The sequence below is a fragment of the Falco peregrinus genome, chromosome W (genome assembly GCF_023634155.1).
Source record: "Falco peregrinus isolate bFalPer1 chromosome W, bFalPer1.pri, whole genome shotgun sequence".
NCBI classification, from domain to species: Eukaryota; Metazoa; Chordata; class Aves; order Falconiformes; family Falconidae; genus Falco; species Falco peregrinus.
Genome location: NC_073743.1, coordinates 593,092 through 608,579, shown reverse-complemented (window position 1 = coordinate 608,579; position 15,488 = coordinate 593,092). Strand labels below are relative to the sequence as shown.

Genomic DNA, 15,488 nt, shown 5'->3' with positions numbered 1-15,488 from the left:
GTATAGAAGTGGATCCACTTGGATTAATGTTGGTAAACTTTGGAATAGCTTTTTCTAGCTACTGCTCTAAACATTTTGATCTTGCTAACAGACCTGCTTATGATAAAAGAATTATGTCATTGTGACTTTTTATCTACTGATAGGTTTGATTCTGTCAGCTTCTAGTTAAGTTGAATGTGAACCAATAGCTTTTAGTTGGTGAAAACTTTCATTAAAAAAGCCAAGCTATAAATCCATGCCCTGGGCAGAAATACTGTAGCAGTAAATTTGTAATAATTGCTAATTGCATGGGGAAATAGTTTCCAACCTCAGACAGTTGGAAACAAATCTGGTTTAGTATGAAGTAATGAGCATTTAATTAATTTTCTGTAACTTGATAAAGCGCTTTCTCAGCCTTAATTGCTACTAAAAAGATGACTTGAAAAAACTAAGACATAAAATACAAGCCCTAACTAGACAGGGGTTTAATTAGGACACAAGACAATTAGTAATTTTAGGCTTTGGTGTGTGCCTTAAATAATGGAATAGTTATATCCAGATTGGTGGAAAATCTTGGCTAAATGGGAGAGAAATCAGAATGGAGGTTCTTACACAGTGCATCCAAAAAACCCTACAGAGATAAGTATGGTCAGGAATGCATACTCATGTGTAAAAGGCCAGAGGTGATTGTATTCTGGAGAGGAAAATGCCAAAGAGCAACAGAAGAGTGAGGGAGAGAAAGAGTTGATGTCTAGGGTATAATGAGATGGGGTTGGTGTTACAGAGGTAGGCAGAAGTTGCTTGGAACACTGGGATTCTCCTGGACAATTATTTTTATCATTCACATACTCTGTACAAACTTGTATATTAATCTTTCAGTCCTTGAGTTATCTGAACCAGAAATGGATGGGTTGATGTTCAAAGTGAAAATGTCAGAATGTTGTCCTGTTTTCATCAAAGTGCTGTAGAGTGCTAATATCCATGGCAAACAAAAAGCAATTATGTGTCTGGGTGGAGAAATGGAAGAATGCTTCCTTAGTATGTATTGAGGAAATAGAAGTGGGAAAATACATTCATATCAGCTTAAGTGAGACTGTTAATCATTATGGAATTCTTTGTCATAATATGAACAAGATCAATAGTGTGTATTAAATAACCAAATATTTTAGGTTTACTTAATATTGCTGAAGAATTCAGCTTTAGTACTTGAATACAATCATTGGTTACCACACACTTGAAATTGGGGTTGTATTCCAACAGTACTTCTGTCAACTTTTTATTATCAATTAGAATATCATTCCCTCACTTGACTTCTTTATTAAAAGAATTAAGTTTTAACAGTATTCATGATTTGACATCTACTTCAGGATCATAATTCCTGCCCATGGGTTATATCTGAGCATTTTCATGCTGTGGAACACTTATCACAGATGCTATACCAAACCTTAAATAATTCCACTGTTTGCATTTGGTGTTAAAGCTATGGTTATATACCTCAGCAATTTTTTCTGTGATATTTGCTATCCTTATTCCTGCTCAATCTGAATTTCTATGAATCTTCCTAAGATTGATTTATTGTTAGTGGATACAGCTTGTTTGTATGTCACCTCCTTTCAGGGTTGTAGTGTTTCTCAACAGTCCTGCTAGGCAACCTGCAGTTATTTGATTTGTATTGTGATAGCCATTAATGACGTTTTTAATATCTCTACTGAGGATTTGTGTAATACCATACCTCACTTCCTGATAGCATTCCAGAAATGCTAAGTAAAAGGGTCAGAATATTTTTCTTTATATCTACTAATATGCAGCTGCACCAGGCCATCTCCTGTTTTGCTGCTTCCTAAAGTTGCTAACTCTTCAGCTTTTCACTTCTGTTCATACCGTGGTGGTTTGACCCCCTGCTGAAAGCCAGGTGCCCACCAAAGCTGCTCTATCACTCCCCTCTTGAACTGGATGGGGGAGAGAAAATAGAATGAAAGGCTCATGGGTTGAGATAAGGACAAGGGAGATCGCTCAGCAATTACCATCACAGGCAAAACAGACTCCACTTGGGGAAATTAGTTTATTACCATTCAAATCAGGATAAAACCCCCACCCCCCTTCTTCCTGGGCTTAATTTAATTCTTGATTTCTCTGTCTCCTCCTCCCAAGTGGTGCAGGGGAATAGGAGTTGCAGTCAGTTCATCACGTGTCTCTGCTGCAGCTTCTTTCTTCCCACTCTTGCCCTGCTCCAGTATGGGGTCCCTCCCACGGGATACAGTTCTCCATGAACTTTTCCAATGCAAGTCCATCCCACAGGCTGCAGTTCTTCACACACTGCTCCAGCATGGGTCTCTTCCACAGGGTGTAGTCCAAGAATGGACTGCTCCAGCATGGGTCCCCACAGGTCCTGACAGTAAACCTGTTTCAGTGTGGGCTTTGCACATGTCACGGCTTCCTTTGGGCATCCACCTGCTCTGGCATGAGGTCCTCCATGGGCTGCAGGTGGATATCTGCTCTGCCATAGACCTCCATGGGGTGCAGGGGGACAGCCTACCTCACCATGGTCTTCACCATGGGCTGCAGGGGAATCTGATCTAGTGCCTGGAGCACCACCTCCCCTCCTCCTTCACTGACCTTGTGTTGTGGTTTAACCCTGGCTGGCAACCAAGTATCATGCAGACACTTGCTCACTCCCCCTCACCTGGAGGGATGGGGAGGAGAATCAGAAAGCAATATAAAACTCAAGGGTTGAGATAAGAACAATTTAATAGTTAAAGCAAAGCAAGGAATGAATTCACTACTTTCCATTGGCAGGCAGGTGCTCAGCCATCCCCAGGAAAGCAGGGCTCCATCATGTGCAATGGTTACTTGGGAAGACAAACACCATAATGCCAAATGTCCCTCCTTCCCCCAGTTTCCATACTCAGCATGATACCATATGGTATGGAATACCTCTTTGGCTAGTTTGGGTCAGCTGTCTTGGCTGTGCCCCCTCCCAATTTTCCGTGTTCCCCCTGCCTGGCAGGGCCCACAGAACTGAAAAGTCCTTGACTTAGTTTAAACATTACCTAGGAACAACTGAAAACATCAGTGTCCTATCACCATTGTTCTCACACCAAATCCAAACCACAGCACTATACTAACTACTAAGAAGAAAATTAACTCTATCCCAGCTGAAACCAGGACAGTTCTTTATATAAATACATGGATATCATTCCCTTAGTCTATGGACCATCCCTCTAAAATCCATTGAGTTCAATTACTCCATGATATTAGGCTCAATCTCTTATAACAGCCTTTCTGGGCAAGGAGGACAGTATGAGGTGTTGGACTGTTCCATTTTGAAGCCAGTTCTAATCCTATTATGGCTGTGTTGATTTGGTTTCACCAGACGGTCTTTGTTGGTGTGGCAGTTGAAGAAAAAATGAAGTTCAAATCTAAAGATAGTAGAAATGGATGCCACAAGATTATCCAGTCTCTCTGGGGCGTGGGTTCAAATTCTGCCATCATCACCAAAGACTAGATACAGCGTTATGTAACAATTAACATCACTTAATTTATTGACTGTTTTCACCCAAAAACAAATCCCCTTGAGGCACACATCTATCTTCTCACACTACCCACCAAGTGCTCCCAGGCCCTTGAGCAAAAACAGTCCCACAAATGGGTTTGCCTTTGCCTGAATGTTTTTCCAAGCATATTTATAAGGTGCACTACAGGAGTTTTATCCCCCTCTACAGTATACAAAAGCTTTGATTGGGCAAGACCAGCTCAGCTGGCAGAACCTCTGGTATTAACCAACCAGGTAGCCTTTGCTAGATGTTTCTCTCAATGTTTGAAAGTTCCACCACCCATTGCTTTCAGTGTAGACTTCAACAGTCTGTTACATCGTTCAGTTTTCCCAGAGGCTGGTGCATGATAGGGAATGTAATATACCCACTCAATGCCATGCTCATTGGCCTAGGTGTCTATGAGACTGTTCTGGAAATTAGTTCCATTGTCTGACTCCATTCTTTCTGGGGTGCCATGTGGCCACAAGACCTGTCTTTCAAGGCCCAGGATAGTGTTCTGGGCAGTGGCATGGGGCAGAGTATGTTTCCAGCCATCTGGTGGTTGCTTCCACCACTGTAAGCACATGGCACTTGCCTTGGTGGGTCTGTGGGAGTGTGATACAGTCAATTTGCCAAGCCTCCCCATATTTATATTTCAGCCATCATCCTGCATACCACAGAAGCTTTAACTGTTTGGCTTGCTTAATTGCAGCACATTTCCCATTAATGGATTACCTGTGTGGTAGTGTCCATGGTTAAGTCCACCCCTTGATCTCAGGCTCATCATCTATATGTTGCATTTCTTCCTTGATGACCTGATGTGTGTCATGGGCCCACTGAGCTAAAAATAATTCACCTTTATGTTGCCAATCCAAATCTACTTGAGCCGCTTCAATCTTGGCTGCTTGATATACCTGCTGGCTGTTTAAATGTTCCTCAGTGGCTTGACTCTTGGGTACATGAGCATCTACGTGATGTACCTTTACAACCAAGTTCTCCACCTGGGCAGCAATATCTTGCCATAATGCAGCAGCCCAGATAGGTTTACCTCTGTGTTGCCAATTACTTTGCTTCCATTGCCGTAACCACCCCCACAGGGCATTTGCCACCATCCATGAGTCAGTATAGAAGTAAAGTATTGGCCACCTTTCTTGTTCAGGAACATCTAAGCCAGCTGGATAGCTTTCACCTCTGCAAACTGACTCAATTTACCTTCTCCTTCAGCAGATTCTGCAACTTGTTGTAGGGGACTCCACACAGCCGCCTTCCACCTCTGATGCTTTCCTACAATATGACAGGACCCATCAGTAAACAAGGCATATTGCTTACCATGTTCTGGCAGTTCATTATACAATGGGGCTTCTTCAGCATGTGTCACCTCTTCCTGTGATAGCATCCCAAAATCTTTGCCTTCTGGCCAATCCATAATAATTTCCCAAATTCCTGAACGATTGGGATTCCCTATCTGAGCTCGTTGTGTGATCAGTGTGACTCACTCGCTCCATGTAGCATCAGTTGCATGTGTAGAGGAGACCTTCCCTTTAAACATCCAGCCCAGCACTGGTAACCGGGGGGCCAAGAGGAGCTGTGCTTCAGTACCAATCACTTTTAAAGTGGCTTGAACTCCTTCATAAGCTGCCAATATCTCTTTTTCAGTTGGAGTATAGTAGGCCTCAGATCCTCCGTATCCCCAACTCCAAAAGCCCAAGGGGTCGACCTTGAGTCTCCCCTGGTGCTTTCTGCCAGAGGTTCCAGGTTGGGCCATTCTCCCCGGCTGCAGTGTAGAGCACATTCTTTACATCTTGCCCAGTCCAAACTGGCCCAAGACCTACTGCTTGAACTATCTCCTGTTTAATTTGTTCAAAGTCTTGTCCCTGCTCAGGGCCCCATTTAAAATCATTCTTCTTTTGGGTCACATGATAAAGAGGGCTTACAATCATGCTGTAATTTGGAATGTGCATTCTCCAAAAACTGATGACACCTAAGAAAGCCTGAGTTACTTTCTCATTAGTTGGTGGAGACATCGCTGCTATTTTGTTGATCACATCCACTGGGATTTCACGACGTCCATCTTGCCATTATATTCCCCAAAACTTGATCACCTGTGCAGGTCCCTTGACTTTACTCTGTTTTATGGCAAAATCAGCTTTTAGAAGGTTTTGGATAATTTTCTCCCCTTTCTCAAAACTTCTGCTGTATTGCCCCATATGATGATGTCATCAATGTATTGCAGATGTTCTGGAGCTCCACCCTTCTCCAGTGTGGCCTGGATCAGTCCATGGCAGATGGTAGGGCTGTGTTTCCACCCCTGGGGCAGTTGATTCCAGGTGTATTGGACACCCCTCCAAGTTACAGCAAACTGTGGCCTGCACTCTGCAGCCAAAGGGATCGGGAAAAATGCATTTGCAGTATAATAGTGACATACCACTTGGCTGCCTTTGATTCCAGTTCATATTGAAGTTCTAGCATGTCTAGTATGGCAGCACTTGATGGTGGCATGACTTCATTCAGGCCATGGTAGTCCACTGTTAGTCTCCATTCTCCATTAGATTTTTTCACTGGCCATATGGGGCTGTTAAAGGGTGAATGGGTTCTGCTGATCACTCCTTGGTTCTCTAGTTGTCAAATCAGCTCCTGGATGGGAATCAGGTAGTCTCAGTTGGTGCGGTATTGCTGCCGGTGTACTGTGGTAGTAGCAATTGGCACCTGCTGTTCCTCAACTTTTAGTAACCCCACCACAAATGGGTCTTCTGAAAGACCAGGCAAGGTAGAAAGCTGCTTAATTTCCTGTTTCCAGGGCAGCTATACCAAAAGCCCACTGATACCCTTTCGGATCCTTGAAATACCCTCTCCTGAGGCAGTCTCTGCCAAGGATACATGGAACTTCTGGGCCAGTCACAATGGGATGTTTTTGCCATTCATTTGCAGTCAAGCTTATTTCAGCTTATTACAGTCAGCTGTTGTGATCCCCCTGTCACTCCAGAAATAGTGATTGGCTCTGCCCCTTCATAGCTTGATGGCATTTAAGTACACTGTCCACCTGTATCTACTAAAGCTTTATATTCCTGTGGGTCTGATGTGCCAGGCCATTGGATCCATGCAGTCCAATAAACCTGGTTATCCCTGTCCTCCACCTGGCTGGAGGCAGAGTCCCTCTAATCCTGGTCTAGGGACTCTGCACTAGCACGGCTAGTGGTGTGAAACAGATGTAGCATGGAGTGGTTTCCCTCACTTATTTATGCCTTGCCAGAATGGGTTAGAATTCCTTTTCACAGGATCAAGAGTAATGTTAGCCCTATCTATCACTGACTGGAAAATTGTCCTTTGGAGAGTAGAGCAGCAACTTTCTTGGAAGACTCCTTATTTGTGATTGTTTTTCCTTGTAGTTCACACACTCGTGCCTCCAGGACTGAGGTAGGTTTTCTATCCTGACGTACGGAATTAGACTCTATAACTCGAAAGTTATAAAGTAGGTATGTTTATTGCGCGCAGATGCACGGGGGATCGCTCCTCCACAAGCGTGCATGCCCAAAGTGACGAACCATCTCACATTTATACAATAAAACAAATGAATATTCAATTAACGCCTATACATATTCGTTACCTAAACCCCGCTTCGTATGTTAATTAGCTTATCAGTCCTTTGCCTGGAATGTGGTGGTCTTGCAGGTTTGTAGGTGATTCATGTCCTTGTGACCATCTGAACTTCTCCAGCAAGAAGACTTAGCACTCCCTTCCTCTAGATAACATTGAAATGTCTCTCATCCTTTTCTCATCCTTTTTATAAATAGCCCCTTTGTCAGAGGAAGAAGGGCAGGCGTCTCCTCAAAACTGTAGGTGTCTCCTCAAGGCTGTGTGCCTATGTGACCAGACACCACACCCATGACCAGTCACCATACCCACATTCCTTGAGCAGACATATACAATCACGATCGATGTCCATTGTCCCCATTTCACACTATTTCTCCATATCAATCCCACCTCCTCATGTCCTCTCCATGGTCTTGCAGATAAAACCACAGGGTACCTCGTGGTGTGTATTTTCTATATTCTCCCCTCCAAACAGAAGGACGTCTACAGTTGATAGCTGAGATGTGAGTCTGTTTTGGTGGAGAGTCAGACCTATCCTTGTTAAGATGGTGGACCAGTTTCTCTACAGCTGAGATGATGGAGGGAGGTAGAGACACTATCTTTATAGTTTCGGAGCTGATGAATTGCTTCATCCACTGTTGGTGGTGCAGTGTCTGACCAACCCTTAGTGCCAATGAGTTGGCATACACTGATGGTGTGCTCTGTATCAATTTCCACCACACAGGTAGTGTGCATTGGACTTCATCAGGATCTATGGGTGACTGTGGATCATTCAGGTTATAATAGATCATCTCTTTCACAGCTAATTCTCTCAAGTACTGAATACCCTTCTCTATTGCAGTCCACTTGGTTGGGTGACATGTAATATCCTCCTTGTAGGGATACCTTTCCTTCATGCTTGACAGAAGTCACTTCCAGAGGCTGATGGCTTGTGTTCCTTTTCCAATTTCCCTGTCAATGCCCCCTTCTTTAGCAAGTGATCCCAGCTGCTTGGCTTCCCTACCCTCCAAGTCTATACTATGAGCCCCGTTATCCCAGCATCAAAGCAACCAGGTGATAGTGTGTTCACCTGTTTGAAGGGCATAATCTTTCCCCATATCCCACAGTTCACTCAGAGATAGGGATTGGGAGGTTACCTCTTATTTGCTTTCTTCATCTTGTTCCTGTGATGGGCCTGCTGCTTCATTCTCTTTTACCAAGTGAGTTGCTTTCCGTTTCCATTTCTTTTTATCTACAGGGGCCACTGACACTGACACCAGTCGGTCTTCTGCATCACTCATTTTCAGGAGCTAAAGTAGCTAGAATGCCTGCCACAGGGGCTAGCTGCAGTGCTGGCTGTGGGGGCTGGAGTAGGGGCCGCAGGGGCCACTGAGCCTGCCACAGGAGCTGGAGCGCCTGCAGCAGGTGCCGCAGGGGCTGGAGCAGTAGTTACAGTTTGTTGCTTAAAATTTCACCAGATCCGGGACACAAAGACTGAATTCAATATTCCTATCACTAGGCTCAGAACTGATACTATGAAGCTGCCATCGGACCAAATATACTCAGACCCTCCGAAAATCCTAATTGTTTCATTAATTAGCCCTGAGGGGAAGGTGCAGACCCCACCCATAGGCTGACTCTCTGGGAAAACAAAGCCAAAGGTACAGTTGGCATTCCCCCACAGGGGCCACCAGACACACAGAGGTGACAACACTGAGTGCACAGACCAGATTAGTTTCAGAACCAATGAGCCCATCATACTATAGATTAATACTATATAGTAAAACACTAAAATAACTTTAGCTTATGTAAACAAACAACACAAAAGGGAGCACATACTGTAAATAAACAAGACAATTCAACCCTGGGATAATGGGCAGCAAATTCAAAAACAGATAAGCCAGCATTGTAGCTAATTACTAATAATTTAATACAACGAATACTGCAGACAATACTGTCTGATTAGATCTGTCATTATCTCAGCCCTTCAAGCCTCACATTGGGTGCCAAAAAGGACTGTCATGGTTTAACCCTGGCTGGCAACCAAGCACCATGCAGCCGCTTGTTCACTGCCCCCCACACAGAGGGGTGGGGAGGAGAATCAGAAAGGAATGTAAAACTCAAGGGTTGAGATAAGAACAATTTAATAATTTAAACAGAATAAAGAGATAAGAACAATAATAATAACAGTAATAACAATTAGAATTGAAAGGTGTGGGAAAAGGGTAAAATCCAAATGAAAAGGGTAAAAGGAAACCAAGTGATGCACAGTAGAACTGCTCAGCACTCACCGACCAATGCCCAGCCAGTCCCAGAGCAACGATCCCCCCTAGCTAACCCTCCAAGTTTATATACCAAGCATGACATCCCATGGTATGGAATACCTCTTTGGCTGGTTCAGGTCAGCTGACCTGGCTGTGTCCCCTCCCACTCTTTTGTGCCCCTCCAGCCCTCTGGCTGGTGGGGCCCAAGAAACCACAAAGTCCTTGACTTAGTATAAACATTACCCAGCAACAACTAAAAACATTAGTGTGGTTATCAACATTGTTCTCACATCATAGCCAAAACACAGCACTGTACTAGCTACTAAGAAGAAATCTAACTCCATCCCAGCTGAAACCAGGGCACCATATCTCATTACGTATGATAAACAGCAAAGTATAATGCTTTCTTTAAGTTGTTCTACCTGACAGTTAGATCTAGTACACTTAATGATATTTAAAAAACCCTTGCAAAATTAAATTAATGAATTTGGAAGTATAAGCATTAAAGTCATTAAAGCCAAGTGTCTTCAAAAATAACTCGTAGAGGAAAAAAGGATCTTTATGCACCTTTATAATTGCATTGGGTGTATGTGGCAAGGGTGGGAGCTGCAGGGCAGCCTCTGTGGGGAGAAGTTGGAGCTGCTGTGCGTTGGACACAGCCAGTTCCAGATGGCTCCAGCAGACCCACTACAGGACACAACTGAGCCCCTCAGCCATTGTGGTGGTGACTTGGGGCAAACAGTTACGAAAGAAAAATTGCCGTGCAGCAGTGTGAGAAGAGTGAATAAGAAAAGTGAGAAACAGCCCTGCGGTGAGAGCAGGAGGAGATGCGTGCTCCATGCACTGAGCAGAGATCCCCTGGAGGAGACCACTTCGCAGCAGGCATTTCCCTGCAGCCTCTGGGAGAGGGACCACACTGCAGCCTGTGTAGGACCCCGCACAGCAGCAGTGCAGGAGCAGGCTGGAAACTAGGACCATGCGTGGCAATCAGTTAGCTGAGGGGAATGTGCTCGAGCTTGTCTAGACAACAATTAACATGATGAGGCATGTTTGCAGAGCACAGGGGAGTGGGAGAGTGATGGGCCAAGGAAAGGTAACACCTTGCTGTTAATTGCTGGCAGTTAACCACCAATCAGGGATTGCCTAGGATGCAAGGCTTAGCTTCAAGGACCAATCTGTTTAAAACGCGCAGCTTCTGAAAGTGTATAAAAACTCGTGCTTCTGTACAATAAATTGACATTTGCTTGCATCAAGCTGCGTCCCGTCTCTTCATTCGCCACACAGCAGCTGGATATGCTCTGAAGAAGGCTGCAGCCTGTTGATGTGAATAAGCTGTAAATAATATGGTCAAGTTTGTATTCATAAACCAATATTCATTTTAATGCATAAATAAGCTTGTAATTGTATAGCGACAAAGGGGTTAAAATGTCTGAAAGATCATATATAGACTGTTCTGGCAAGAAAGTTGCAAATCTCTGAAAGGGGAGCTGTCCTCCCTATCTGCAAAGCAAGCTGCCCTACCAAGGAGATAACGGGACAGCAGGATGGCCTTGAGTAAAATTAACAAGGAGTATTGTAAAAACCCTGGGAAAGATTTCTACAAGTCTGCCAACTCATCACTTTTGAGAACTAAGGTGAAAAGTACACCATGAGGAAGACCTACGGCCTTCCTCCCATAGACCACTGCCCACATTCTAAAGACCCCGGCCCACAATTTTTGGAAGAATCTGTGCAAGTGTTGATGTGAATAAGCTGTAAATAATATGGTCAAGTTTGTATTCATAAACCAATATTCATTTTAATGCATAAATAAGCTTGTAATTGTATAGCGACAAAGGGGTTAAAATGTCTGAAAGATCATATAAACTGTTCTGGCAAGAAAGTTGCAAATCTCTGAAAGGGGAGCTGTCCTCCCTATCTGCAAAGCAAGCTGCCCTACCAAGGAGATAACGGGACAGCAGGATGGCCTTGAGTAAAATTAACAAGGAGTATTCTAAAATCCCTGGGAAAGATTTCTACAAGTCTGCCAACTCATCACTTTTGAGACCTAAGGTGAAAAGTACACCATGAGGAAGACCTACGGCCTTCCTCCCATAGACCACTGCCCACATTCTAAAGACCCCGGCCCACAATTTTTGGGAGAATCTGCGCAAGCGTGAAGGACTGATAAGCTAATTAGCATACGAAGCGAGGGTAGGCGGGTTCAGGTGATGAATATGTATAGGCGTTAATGGAATATTCATTGTTTCATTATATAAATATAAGATAATCTGCCCCTCTGGGTGTGTACGATTGGTGGAAGGATCCCCCGTACACCCGGCGCCGACAATAAAGAATACTTAATCACTAAGAAATTCTGAAGACGTTCTTTGAAACAATCTGGCACCCCAGATGGGACAGCTCTCTGCCTGACCGTAGGACCCGCTGGGAAGTGGACTCCCTTGGGTACCCCCGGGATTTTCCCGGAGGGACTCCCCAACTCATCGGATCACTGCGGAGGCAGACAAGAATCCCATCTTCTGTAAGTGATAATATTCTTTATTGCTGTATTCTGGTATTACCGGTAATCTGGGGTTACCCGTAAGACGAGAAAATTGATTTCCGCAGGGTAACTTCTGGGTATGCTTGGGAACTAGTTTCTCAGGTATACATCTGGGTATGCTTGGGAACTAGTTTCTCAGGTATACATCTGGGTATGCTTGGGAACTAGTTTCTCAGGTATACATCTGGGTATGCTTGGGAACTAGTTTCTCAGGTATACATCTGGGTATGCTTGGGAACTAGTTTCTCAGGTATACATCTGGGTATGCTTGGGAACTAGTTTCTCAGGTATACATCTGGGTATGCTTGGGAGCTAGTTTCTCAGGTATACATCTGGGTATGCTTGGGAACTAGTTTCTCAGGTATACATCTGGGTATGCTTGGGAACTAGTTTCTCAGGTATACATCTGGGTATGCTTGGGAACTAGTTTCTCAGGTATACATCTGGGTATGCTTGGGAACTAGTTTCTCAGGTATACATCTGGGTATGCTTGGGAACTAGTTTCTCAGGTATGCATCTGGGTATGCTTGGGAACTAGTTTCTCGGGTATACATCTGGTCTGGAAAACTCAGGTATACTTCTGTGGCTGGCACCCTAAGTATACTTCTGGTTTTGTTTGGGTTTTATCAACATTTAATTGCCATCTGGAATCTGGCAAGTTTGCTTATAAAGCTTATTTGCTGCAGTGTTGCTTATTTTGGTTACCGGATTTATGGAATGTGGAATTTGACTTTGATAATTGTTACTGTGATTTCGGCTATATTTTTGATAATAATAGTGAGCTCTTGGTGTTGCTGTAGAAAGATACCTGCGTGTTGCATTTTGTAAGTAGTAATTCTGTAAGTGATAAGTGTGTTCTGTGAATGTAAGCTGGAAAAATGGGAGGAAAGCAGAGTGGTGGGATTTTAAAGAAAAGCCCGTTAGGATGTGTTCTGAGTCACTGGAGGGTTATTGGAGGGTCTGCTGGTGGAAGTGTGAATAAGAAAACATTGATAAAGTACTGCAATCAATGGTGGCCACTTTATTAGCTGGAAGGTGGGGAAAAGTGGCCTTGTAATGGAACTATAAATTATAATACTTTGCTGCAGTACGGAGAGAAGGAAAATGGGATGAAGTAATGTGTGCTGATATGTTTGTGTGACAGAAGGAGTGTGGGATTTACACCACCTGATCTTTGATTATGGATCTAGAAAAGGATAGGAAAAAACAAACAAACAAACAAAAAACCAAGAACCTGAGACTTAAACTAAAAGGATGTTCTTGTTGAAATATTTGTGTAAAAAAAATAAAAATAGAGAGAGCTCAGGTTGTGGTTCTTTCTGTGCAGCAACCAGAATGAAACACATTGTAAGATAAAAACTTGTGCTAATGTATGTAAGATCTGAAGCCAGGGGGGTGGAGAGTCAAAGACCCTGTGAAAGTGTTAAAGTATTGGGGTGAGTTTGTACAAACCCCCGTACCCCCTCGAAAGTGCGGCTGAGTCCTGCGGGACGCATGGCAGGGTGTTTGCTGTTTGCCTGCGAAGGCATGGTATGTAAGAACGCAGACTTAAAGCAACAAGGAGCAGATTTGCATTCAGGGTAAGAAAGAGTTAAAACAGAAGTGCTGCTGCAGAGGCAGGCTTGTGTAACCTGCAGAGCAGGAAGAGCATCTCTTACCCCGAACCCTTCTGCTGGTGAGGAGGAGGGGGTTGCTGTTGCTGACGATTGAGCAGAAGGACCTGATAATGTCACCCCAATTGCTGCAGCATTTGCAGCACAACAGGACCCGTAACGGCCCCTGTAGGGCAAGCAGCGGGTCTGAGGAGAGTAAAGGTGCATCTTTGATGGAGAAATTTAGATGTTTGAAAGTTGGTTGTGAATAGGACTGGATAAAGGTTCGAGTTGTTTGTTACTAGGTAATTGTGATGTAGAAAAGTTGGTGAATATAAAACCAACTTATTTGGTGTTAAACTTCAGTGAAAAGAGTTTGTTACAGTTGTGGGAGCTGCTGGCCACCAGGAAAATATCCTGAAACCTTTAAAGTACAAACTAAGAAAACAAATAGGAATGCCAAATTCACCAAAATCTTTGTTGGGAAGAGATCTATTAGAACATCTAGACGTTTAAAGAAGGGGAAATGAAACCAAAAGTTAAAAATGATCAATTAATTAAAATGTTGAGCTTATCTTTAATTCAACAGAAAAGTGGAAGAGAGGACCTCCCTGAAGTAAAAGAAATCTTTAACCAGGTATATCTGGAAGTAAATTCCAGGTAAGGGGAAAAATGCTTTCCCTGTTACAGTAAAAATGATAAACGGGAGGCCTGCCTAGTTCAGGTAAAACAATATCCCTTGGTCAGCAAGGCTGTGGGGGATATTGCATAAAAACTAAAATAAAATACACTCTGTAGTAGTTCTACTAATGTAAATCTGTGTTTTACCATGACAGTGACTTGTTATGGGATGTGCAGATGAAACTCTGCATTGACAACAAAGTACAAGGAATAAGGTTGGTCAAGTGCCTCCTATCACAATCAAGGGCAAGACTGGGTTGGCCTCGGTGTTTGCCACCAAGAAGGATCTTGAGCTCCGCTGCTGGCTGCAACCCAGTAGGCGTTGAGCGGTGGGAACATATGCCATGCCAGACCTTGATGTGAGGAATGGCCCCCGCTGTTATAAGAGGGTCATCCAGGAAGGAAGAACATAAGATGGCCCATTGAGGCACTGATTTGGAAATTGGAAACCGCCTGGCCTACCATGAGGCCAGACAAGTAGCAGAGGAGGTAGGAAAGGAGGAATTATCCTTAATACCAGACGGTAGAATCCAAACTGTAAGTACAGATCAGGAGCCAAATTATTCTAAAGAAAACTTAAAGGTAATTCAGGACATGAATGATAAAATAAATAAGTGGATTTATTTGAGGGATGGTCGTATAGTGGTACCATCCAATTTAATATGGACCACAGCCCTAACAGAACATAATAAGATGCATTGGAGAACTGATAATTTATATAAAAGTCTAAATCAGAAATTGATAGGGCAGAACTTGTATACTGTAATAAAACAGGTGACTCAGCAATGTGAAATGTGTTTGAAAATTAGCCAGGGCAACAGTGGCAAGTTGATTTTTCCAGACTCCCAAGAACTGGGGGTACTGATATTTATTAAATGGATGGACACCCCAATGTATCATACAGTATTATGGACCTGCAACTTGGAATCCTAATGAACTCATTAACGGTGCTCGAGAACCTATCTACAATCTGAATCGTATCATTCGTCTACAGGCTGTCTTGGAAATTATTACTAGTCAAACAGCTAAAGCTTTTGATGTGAAATGCAATTTATCAACACAGGATGGTTCTCGATTACCTGCTAGCCGAAGAAGGAGGTGTTTGTGGTAAAGTAAATGTTTCCAATTGTTGTTTGAAAATTGATGACAATGGTGAGGTAGTTAAACAGATCACATCAGAGATAGGGAAGTTAGCCCATGTTCCGGTCTGAACTTGGAAAGACGAATATTGACTTGTTTTCCTGGCTTCTCGGGAGCCCCTGGGTAAAACGAATCCTATTTTATTTGTTATGTGGATTAGCCACCTTATTGTTTTTGCCATGTGCTG

General features: G+C 43.4%; 1 protein-coding gene and 1 long non-coding RNA gene across 11 annotated transcripts in view; both read left to right on the top strand.

The window, feature by feature from the left end:
- Positions 1-15,488, top strand: part of LOC129783085 (ceramide transfer protein-like) — a 99,750-nt gene that overhangs the window by 7,444 nt on the left and 76,818 nt on the right. The gene's annotated exons all lie outside the window — the stretch shown is intronic.
- Positions 12,264-14,923, top strand: LOC129783087 (uncharacterized). Its single transcript, XR_008745079.1, has 2 exons — positions 12,264-14,301; positions 14,663-14,923. It is a non-coding gene; the product is annotated as an uncharacterized LOC129783087 (long non-coding RNA).